Source organism: Mus caroli (genome assembly GCF_900094665.2).
Source record: "Mus caroli chromosome X unlocalized genomic scaffold, CAROLI_EIJ_v1.1 GL456233.1, whole genome shotgun sequence".
Classification (NCBI taxonomy): Eukaryota; Metazoa; Chordata; class Mammalia; order Rodentia; family Muridae; genus Mus; species Mus caroli.
Window position 1 is genome coordinate 333211 of NW_018388438.1, and position 11009 is coordinate 344219.

Sequence of the window (11009 nt, forward strand, 5' to 3'; positions counted from 1 at the left end):
TGATATGTACTCACTGATAAGTGGATATTAGCCCAGAAACTTAGAATACCCAAGATACAAGATACCATTTACAAAACACATGGTACTCAAGAAGAACGAAGACCAAAGTGTGGACACTTTTCCCCTTCTTAGACAGCCATCTTTGGGAAGAGAGGCCCCAGGGTCTTGCAAACTTTATATGCCCCAGTACAGGTGAATGCCATGGCCAAGAATTGGGTGGGTAGGGGAGCAGGGCATGGGGAGGGTATAGGGGACTTTCGGGATAGCACTTGAAATGTAAATGAAGAAAATATCTAATAAAAATTGAAAATAAATATAAAAAATGATGAAAAAGATCTTAAGAATACTGACTTTGAAGATTAATCCCATAAACAGCCCATACATATAATCAGATGCATAGTTTGCATACTGTGAGGGAGTAGAAGCCTGTGGCACCCAAGTGGTTGGGAGTATTCTACACCTGACCTGTTGTCAAATCATAGTATCTGTTCTTGCAGTCTGCTTTCCCTCTAAATAGCAGTGGGAAACACAAACTCTAGAGAATACAACTTGATCTTGGTTCCAGGATTCCGCTGAGACTCGTTGCGCAGGTGAGTGTGTGGACTACAGAAGCTAATAGCTTCTGGGTTGGGCAGAAGCCACACAGCTTCTGAGGCAGACCCCATTTCAGGCTCCAGATATCCGGGCACCTTCACTGCCAGAGGAGAGGTGTCTGCCCCGCCAGGGAAGGCTTTGCCGGAGCACCGGGTCCGGGGTGGGTGGGTGGGGGCATCTTGGTTCCCGGATCCAACCGAGACTAGTCAAAGTCAGCACAGGTGAGAGTGTGGACTACAGAAGCTAACTGCTTCTGGGACAGGCGGAAGCTGCACAGCTTCTGAGGCAGACCCCGTTTCAGGCTCCAGACATCTAGGCACCTTCCCTGCCAGAGGAGAGGTGTCCACCCTGCCCGAGAGGGCTTTACCACAGTATCTGGGGGAGCCATCTTGGGTTCCCAGATTCCACCAAGACTGGTCTGTGCAGGTGAGAGTGTAGACTGCAGAGGCTAACAGCTTTTGGGACAGGCAGAAGTCACAGAGCTTCTGGGACAGACCATGCTTCTGGCTTCAGACATGGGGGCATCTTCCCTACCAGAAGAGAGGTGTCTGCCCTGCCCAGGAAGGCTTTGCCACAGCATCTGGAGGAGCCATCTTGGTTCAGTCTGGATGTTTCTCAGAAAATTGGACATACCTGAAGATCCAGCAATACTTCTCCTGGGCATATACCCAGAAGAAGTTCCAACTGGTAATAAGAACACATGCTCCAATATGTTCATAGCAGCCTTATTTATAATAGCCAGAAGGTGGAAAGAACCCAGATGCCCCTCAACAGAAGAATCGATACAGAAAATGTGGTACATTTACACAATGGAGTACTACTCAGCTATTCAAAACAATGGATTTATGAAATTCCTGGACAAATGGACATATCCGGAGGATATCATCCTGAGTGAGGTAACCCAATCACAAAAGAAGTCATTAGATATGCACTCACTGATAAGTGGATATTAGCCCAGAAACATAGAACACCCAAGATACAATTTGCAAAACACAAGAAAATCAAGAAGAGGGAAGACCAATGGGTGGATACTTCATTCCTCCGTAGAATATGGAACAAAACACCCATGAAAGGAGTTACAGAGACAAAGTTTGGAGCTAAGACGAAAGGATGGACTATCTAGAGACTACCCCATCTGGGGATCCATCTCATAATCAGCGACCAAACCCAGACACTATTGCATATGCCAGCAACATTTTGCTGAAGGGACCCTGGTATAGTTGTCTCTTGTGAGGCTATGCCAGTGCCTGGCAAATACAGAAGTGGATGCTCACAGTCATCTATCTATAAAATGGAACACAGGGCCCCCAATGGAGGAGCTAGAGAAAGCACCCAAGGAGCTGAAGGGGTCTGCAACCCTATAGGTGGAACAACAATATGAACTAACCAGTACCCCCAGAGCTCGTATCTCTAGCTTTGTATGTAGCAGAAGATGGCCTAGGAATAGAGGCCCCTGGGTCTTGCAAACTTTATATGCCCCAGAAACAGGGGAATTCCAGGGCCAAGAAGAGAGTGTGGTTGGGTAGGGGAGCAGGGTGGAGGGAGGGTATAGGGAACTTTCAGGATAGCATTAGAAATGTATATAAAGAAAATATTAAAAATTAAGAAAACAAGAGAAAAAGGAGAGAGAGCAACCTCAGCACATTTAACCCATCAAATACCTCCCCCCAAGCCTCAAGGAGCCCCGTGGAAGAGGAAGTGGAAAGAGAATAACAGTCAGAAGAATAGAGGACCCTAAGAAAAAAAGGCCTAGACACAGCACGACTTGTTTTATGTGTTTTTATTTCCAATTCCTAGAGTTACATTGGAGTCCTTTTCAGAAAGTCCTTACTTATACCTATGTCCTGATATGTTTTTCCTTTGTTTTCTCCAGCAATTTTAGAGTTTTCAGGCTGCATATTAAGGCCTTTGGTTTTCTTTGAATTGATTTTCATACTGGGGGTGGAGAGACTGGATCAGTTTTATTCCTCTACGTGTGAATATACAGTTTTTCTAGCACTTTTCTTGTTGAAGATGCTGTCTTTTCTCCAGTATAGTTGCTTTTGATCCCTTTGGCAAATTTTAGATGTTTCTTTCTTGGGCCTCTGTTCTACTCCATTGATCTACATATCTATTTACATACTATTTCACACAACAAGAAAAACTATAATTGTTTTTGAAAAGGAAAAATTATATTGAGGAGGGTGAAAATAATTTAAAATTCTCATACACTGATGGTAGGTTATGTGATTCTGATTAATGTAAAATGATGCAGCCCTTTAATAAAAGTTTGGCAAAATACTAAACATAAAGTTATATAAATAATAATATAAAAATCTGATCAAGCAGTAGATAATTCATCATTAGGTACTCAAGGAATTAAAATATAGAAAGGAGTTTTGATATGATATAAGTTTACAAGAATATAATGTAGTTTGATTGCATTTTGCTGGCTTGAAATTTGAAGAGTGGGAGAGAAATGGATTGATTTTTATAATAGTCATGATATGGAAGTGACAAGAATCTATACTGGTTAGAAACATGAACGAGAAGGGTAGGGATTCCTCATAACTGAGCATGTTTAAAGTCCAATTCCTGTCTCCCTCCTATGTTTCTTATCTACACTCTGAGGGGCATTAAGTGGGTTGGCCTACTGGCACAGAGTAGTCATTCACTACTAATCAAGCTATGAGAAATATAGGAAAAGAGATTATTAATACAGTAAAATTGTGGCTAACAAAGCAGTCACCACTGGGTCCTGGTAAATGACCAAGCCTAAAGTCACTTTCAAGACCATTCAACCGAAGTTTAGCACAATTCCCCTGAGAACATTTGAGAAGCCATCAATTCCTTTTCTTACTCAGAACATCTTCTTCAAAACCAGCCACTACTTGCCTAGAACCCACAGGTGTGGCACAGGCTGGGTTTTCCCAAGATTCTCACATTGCTGTCAGTCTTTACATGGGACAATACAGTTTCTGTTCACCTCAGATAAGCATAAGGAATGCCCGGTATTGTATAAAAGGTCACAGTGGGATTCAACTGGTGGATCTCTGATCACCAAATAAAGAATCCTAAGAGCAAAGAGGTTTATTGATCCAGAAATTTAGTCCTCAATCCCCAGATCTGAAAGGAGGAAAACAGCTGCCAAAACAGCATAGATTCCAAACGAATATTTTGCTGCCATTCTCAGAGTTGACAAGCAGGGGTGGGGTGGTACTGTGAAACCCCTGAGACGGACACTAAGACAAGCTAGTATTGTCTGCCACAATCTGTATTTCCAAGAAAGAACTAGGAGAAATAAACACATGGTAGAAGTTCCCAGACTACCACTACACTGAACATTCCCAAGTTATAGAAATGAAGTGAAAATTGCAAACTGGAACAGAAATCTAGTCGCATGAGTGTGGGAATAGAGCTTGAAACTTTCGATGAAGTACAACTTTTTAACCCCATTTAAGATATTTTTATTGAATAAACAAGCCTTTACACTAATAAAATTCTAAGTTGTTTCTGGCCCTTTTCCTGGAAAAACTGTCAGGTTACAGGAACAGCAAATGGGAGGCCCTTTTCTGGGCATGGTGCCCAGGACTCAAGGCTCTAAAGAACATCTGGTCAGCTTGATATGTATAGGCCAGAACTGAATCTCTGAATCTCCTCCTCTCTGCCGTGTGTGTGTGTGTGTGTGTGTGTGTGTGTGTGTGTGTGTGTGTGTTTCCTTTGCTGACTCATGGCATTGAAGCTTCTCTGGAAACACCCCCACCTTTCCAACCAGGCAGTTTACACACACTCTTCTACAACTTCACTGAAATGTTAAGTCAAAAAGAAGAAGAAAACCAAATTCAAGAGCTGCTCTTGTATCTAGAATTTTCTCCTTCCCATCTTTTAAGAGGAAAGACTGGCCCAGGTTTGACTCAGTCAACAAGTTAAACTCTCATAGCATCAACATTCCATGAGATTTTGGAAATAACTAAAAGAAGAGTCCACTAGTTTTTGGCTTCACAAAGACGTTGGGGGCTGACAATTGACAGTAAAACAGAAGATGGCAAGCTTAGGCCCAGCACTCAAGCAGATGCTAAAATTGAGCTTTTTGTGAAGATAAGTTTTCTAGCTGTAAAACAGTATATAGATTACCATCTATATTTTGATGCTGGACCTCAGCTTCTAAAAGAATCTCAAAGCATAGCCTACAAGTAGGAATGAACTAAGTAATTATTTTCCTACCCCAAGTCCTAGAGGAAGCCTTCATGTTTGTTCTGATGTGACAATCGAAAAATAGATATCATCCCATTATGATAATAGAATATTAAACTGGTTGGTGTCATAAATTTTTTCAGTTGTTTTCCTTAAGAAAAAAAAATGCATTCCTCCCTCCAGACTTTTGTTTCTCCATCTGTACAAAAAAGGGATTTAAAAGCCTCTCTAGCTCATACCATGTTTTATGAAATAGATTTTAGAAGACCTGAATGAATGTAGAGGAACAGGCCAATCATAGCTTGAGAACTCTATATTCACACTGCCCAGAGAATTTTTTCTAAAATTCTACTATAATGGACAAACATCATAGCAAGGCCATATGTACACTGTGAGAAAAAATAGTCTGTGACTGATATATGAGAAGTAGGCATTTAAGAAAGCATTATTTCCTACTTTTGATCTGCACTGAAATTAGTTTTCTAATTGTCTCAATTTCTCAGAAAAGCACTCTCAGAAACCCCTAAAGTAAGTCAAAGAAATATGTGTTTCTCAATTAGATCATAGTGAAGAAATTCTATGGGTTATTTCAAGTAGAAATTAGAGTTGACTAAACCCTTGCTTACATTAACTTTTTAGTTTTACCATTTATTTTAATTGATTAATGGAAATATTCAGGATAATACAATTAACAATAAAAACAAAATCAAAATCATGTAGTACCAGACCCTTTTATAAATATTCCTAAGCACTTTGCATACATTGTTTCATTTATGCTATTATCAACTTAGAACACATATTATTAGTAGTACTCTTAATATCAATAACAGTGATAATGGTAGTAATTACTATTTAATTAGCAGTTTTAACTTAAAATTTTACCATCTAGAGATAAGGGTAGATTTGATCAAAAAACATGATATGCACAAATGAAATTCTCAAACAATAAAAATATAAGTTATTACAATATTATAGTAACATTTTACTAGTCATTTCTGGGTAGGTATACTAATACAATGAAGTTTCAGTGACATTTCTAAAACTACCATAGTCTCATATTGGCTTGCTGAGATATCAAATGTACTCATCAAATGTTAAATTAAACACCTATTGGAAAAAATACTCTTACAACTATTTCAGATTAGTAACTTGTCACATATATTCACCAAAGATTTTATCATATTGTATTCTCAAAATTATAACAAGGAAACTCGTGAATTCCTGCACAATAAAGTAATCCAAATAAGTTTTGATTAACCACTCTTATCTCTGGATTATAAAAAAATTGTTGCTCAAACAATTGGTATATGATTATTCATCCTGAATTTTTAATTTACTATTTACATCTACCAATTCCAACAAGTGGTTATGCTTCTCCATAGGAGAAGGAAAAAAACTACAGTATTCATTTTGTGTAAACTGTTCTTTCAATTCAATTGTATTTCTCAAGTCAGTTATTGGCACCTGCTTTCGTGTGTATCTTCATAGAGTTCTTTACCAGATTTGGGTAGTAATATGAACGCATTGAGCAAATGTTGAATGAAAATAAATTTAGTTTACTAACCAACTGAGCATTCAGTATATGACAGGCAGGCACTGAGGGTTTTATTATTAACCCCGTTTTATGGATACAGAAACAAATACACTGAGCACCTAAGTAGCTTTGTTCTAAGTCAAACCATTAATGTGTCAAAGAGGTAGAATCATGATTCTTTAAAGATATACATCTTTATATACATGGGGAAGTGAGTGGGGGAGCGTGTGGGGGACTTTTGGGATAGCATTGGAAATGTAAATGAAATAAATACCCCCCCAAAATATAATAATAATAATAATAGAAAAAAAGATATACATCTAATTTTATTCAATTGTTTTCAACTAGGTGAACTTAGTAAAATCCCCTAGAAGTTCATCAAATGGAATGCTTTAAGTATATATTTTATTAGTGGCAGTGATACAAATCATATATTTTCTGGAAGAACCTTGAGTCTAGTCCAATATTCTTATTTTGCTTTACTCAGATACGTGTTCCACAGACCTCTAGGAATTACATAGAAAATACAAGGAGAAAGACATAAATGGTAAAAACAGTAAAAAGCTAAGGATTAAAATTTAAAGATGAAATTAATTCATTGATTGTAGTTTAAAAAACCCAATCACAACATTTTGCAACATATTAATGGGACTTCTATAAAATATCAAGTACTTTCTTGGCACAATTAAGAAGCCATATCGTGTTCTCTATATGCTCCATGTAAACAGTGAAAAAAATATTTTATCTAAATACAAGACTAATTGTATTAATTTTCTGTTCATTGTTAAATTTAATATTTGATTTCTCTGTCAAGTACTCTAAAACTATACTGTATGTTTATGTTTATAATAGTATTTATAAAAAAAATTGTAGAGAAACATGGGTCAAAATTTGAATTCAATGTTTTTTTGAGAAGACATTGAATATGTATAAGAAGGAAGAGATTCTACTATTTCCTGAATGGTCACACAGTTTTCAAAATACAGTTGTGATTATTACAATGACTACTTAATATAAAAATTTAATAAAACTATTAGATGAGAATTCAAGGATATAAATGGATAAGACATTCATAGATTTGGTAAGTGAGAAAAGTATATCTGTCATGAATCCTTCACTAATAGAGTATTTTTTGAGAAAGCTGGTCTCTTCATGAAGCAATTTCCTCAACTGCAAAGCAGGAGCAAAACAGAGCCCACATCACAGGGTCATATTCATTGTGAGGATTAAAGGAAGCAAGTCGAAAGTCACAATGGTTGATAATATAATACACATTATTAAATAATATTATTTTTCAAGTTTAGAAACATAGATCAGAAAGAGAAAAAGTTTTCATAAATGACTATATATATTATATATGATATAATATAATATATGACATGACTATATACCATATGACTATATATATATGAAATAATCTGTCACTTGGGATTAGGTGTTTATAACCTAAAATTTCATGTGATGAAATTTAGTCAGCATAACTAAAGAGAAAACAATATTGAACTATCCTATGAAACTTGACTGCATTTGCCCCACCCATCTGTTTTGATTCTCCTTTTGCCAAAACTGATCCACCCTTCTTGCTGCATCTATTATCAGACTTCATTTTTCTTCCTGTCTCTCAACATTAACAATATTTCCATTCACTAACACCAGTTTTGAATGGATTCTTAGTCTGTTACAGAGGAAATGCAAGGTTGGTTGCTTCTTCCCATTCCTATTGATTCTGACTTCAGGAAAAGGCAACAAATATTTCCTTCATTGCATACACTGTTAGGAAAGGAAAATTTTTCAAAAAGCTGATGCTATACTCAGGTTTTCTGGGACCTTGATATTGCTACAAATATCAGGGTACAGCAGCTTTAAGGCAAGTACCATTCATATTCTTCTTCAAGCTATAGACTAGGAGCTAAGTGACTTGAGGCCAGAGAGAAAAATGAGTCTCTAAGAGATAAAAGATGCTGATGGCTTAGACTTCAGTAGCTAGTACCTGACTCTCTGCTAGATATCAAGTTTCAAATAAACATTGAATGGATTAGTGAATGAATGAATAAATGGCAAAGGAGAGAATGGAACTTATTTATAAGATATACATCAGATAAAATTGACAAAAAAAATAATGTGGAAATCACTGTTTGAATGAAGCAGAATGAGGCTCCCCATTTTTCTAGATTCAACAAAGATTGATGGCAACACAGACTAGGTAGCTTAATCAACAGTTCAGGAGGCCAGAAGTCCCTTCTTGTTGACACAGGGATCCTAGGCTTTCTCTCTGTGTGATATTTGATGTTTCGGGGTTCAGTTTATTAGAATCTACTGTTTCAATAGCCTAATAGTCAAAGGGAGAGAGAAGTGTATCTTTATAATATCCTCATCCCTGCTAAGATAGTTATAGAACTACTCACAGAATTAGTTCTAAAGAATGAATAAGTTTGTGGTGGAGTAAAGAAAAGTATTGAGGGATAAGGAGATGGCTCATAGGATAGGAGTGCTAACTACACAAGCACAAGAACCTGAGTTCAGATTCCCAGAACTCACAGCATAATCTAGGTGTGGCCAGCCTCAGCACATGCATCTATGCACACCTACAAACATGTGCACATATACAAAAAAAAAAAATGGGATTTGTATTCATTTTGGTGAGACTGGAATTAAAGTATTTTTCACACCTAAATTTCCCATAAAGACACTTTATAGGTTACAGCACCCTAATTCCTCTTATCAATGAGCCTAGATTTGGGGTAGATGTTTCTTAAATAACATTATTCCTCATTGCTATTTTTATATTATTCTACCTACTCTGTCCAGGAGAATAGTCATGCTGAATCTCATAGTAATAAACTAACCATCCACTTTTAAAACCCGAGTTCACTATTATACCATCTTTGTGTGTGTGTGTGTGTGTGTGTGTGTGTGTGTGTGTGTGTGTGTGTGCGTGCGCGCGCGCCCATGCATAGGGTAGGAGTGCTAACTACACAAGCACAAGAACCTGAGTTCAGATTCCCATAACTCACAGCATAATCTAGGTGTGGCCAGCCTCCCCCCAACAACCCACTTACTGTCCTATACTAGGGTCTCTGCAAACAGGACATTCAACTGGTACCCAGGTAGGTTACCTGCACTCTTTTCCCTCCCCAATTCTGTTCTTTCCAGAGGCATCACACTCTGGCCACAGCTGCATGCCTCAGTCCTTCTCCCAACTCATCACCATTCCCATTGTACTCTATCATCTGTGGCTGGACCCAGATGATATGATACTCCAAGTCTTACTTAAGAGAACTCCAGAGTCATACCCAGCCATCTAGCCTATCACACCAACTGCACTGATTAATGATAGCTTGGGTCTGAACCCAGAGTACCAACCAACCAAAACTTTAGATCTGGGACCAATCTCAATTTGAGTCCTAAAAACCAAGCATCACCCTTCTGGTCCACAACCTGTCATTGGAGTAGCAGCAGTCAAAGAATTGAAAAGCTACCTAATGAAGGCAAGAATAGATAGCCACACCAAAACCAACATAACTCCAGATGACTATATTTTATCATGAAAATAAAAACATGAATAACCAAGACAATATTCCTCCTTCAGAAACCAGCAAACCTATTGTAATAGGACAAAAGAAAAGGGCTGGTGAGATGGCTCAGCGGTTAAGAGTGCTGACTGCTCTTCCAAAGGTCCTGATTTCAAATCCCAGCAACCACATGGTGGCTCATAACCATCCGTAATGAAATCTGATGCCCTCTTCTGGAGTGTCTGAAGACAGCTACAGTGTACTTACATATAATAAATAAATAAAATATATTTTAAAAAAAGAAAAGAAAAGCAATTAATCTAAAACACAAGACACGAACCTCAAAATAACAATTATGAATATTTTCAAGGACGTTAAAAGGAGATAATAATGTCGTTAAAGACCATGAAAGCAAAAAAATAAAAAAACTAACAGCTGAATGAAACAAAAAAAGTAATGCAATTCATGAAAATAGGATTTAACAAAAAATAGAATCACTAAAGAAAAGCCAAGCTGAAATAAAACTGAAATGTAAATTCCAGGAAGTCAAACAAAAAGTTCAGAGGTAAGCCTCAAAAAAATAAAAATCAAATTAAAAAAATAAAAGAGGACTGGCAAATACAGAAGTGGATGCTCACAACCATCCATTGGATGGAGCACAGGGTCCCCAGTGAAGGAGCTAGAGAAAGTACCCAAGGAGCTGAAGGGATTTGCAGCCCCATAAGAGGAACAATAATATGAACTGACCAGTATCTCCAGAGTTCCCTGGGACTAAACCACCGACCAAAGAAAACACACGGTGGGACTCATGGCTCCAGCTGGATATGTAGAAGAGGATGGCCTAGTCAGTCATCAATTGGAGGAGAGGCACTTGGTCTTGTGAAGGTTCTATGCCCCATTATAGGGGAAGGCCAGGCTCAGGAAGTGGGAGTGGGTGGGTTGGGGAGCAGGGGGAAGGGGGAGGGGATAGGGGATTTTCAGAGGGGAAACTAGGAATGTAAATAAAGAAATTATCTAATAAAAATGTCGAGAGGGAGAGAGAGAGAGAGAGAGAGGAAATTTCTTGTCTTAAAGAAACTAAAATTTCATAAATTCATTCTTCTTAATAGCTGAGTAGTACTCCATTGTGTAAATGTACCACATTTTCTGTATCCATTCCTCTGTTGAGGGACATCTGGGTTCTTTCTAGCTTCTGG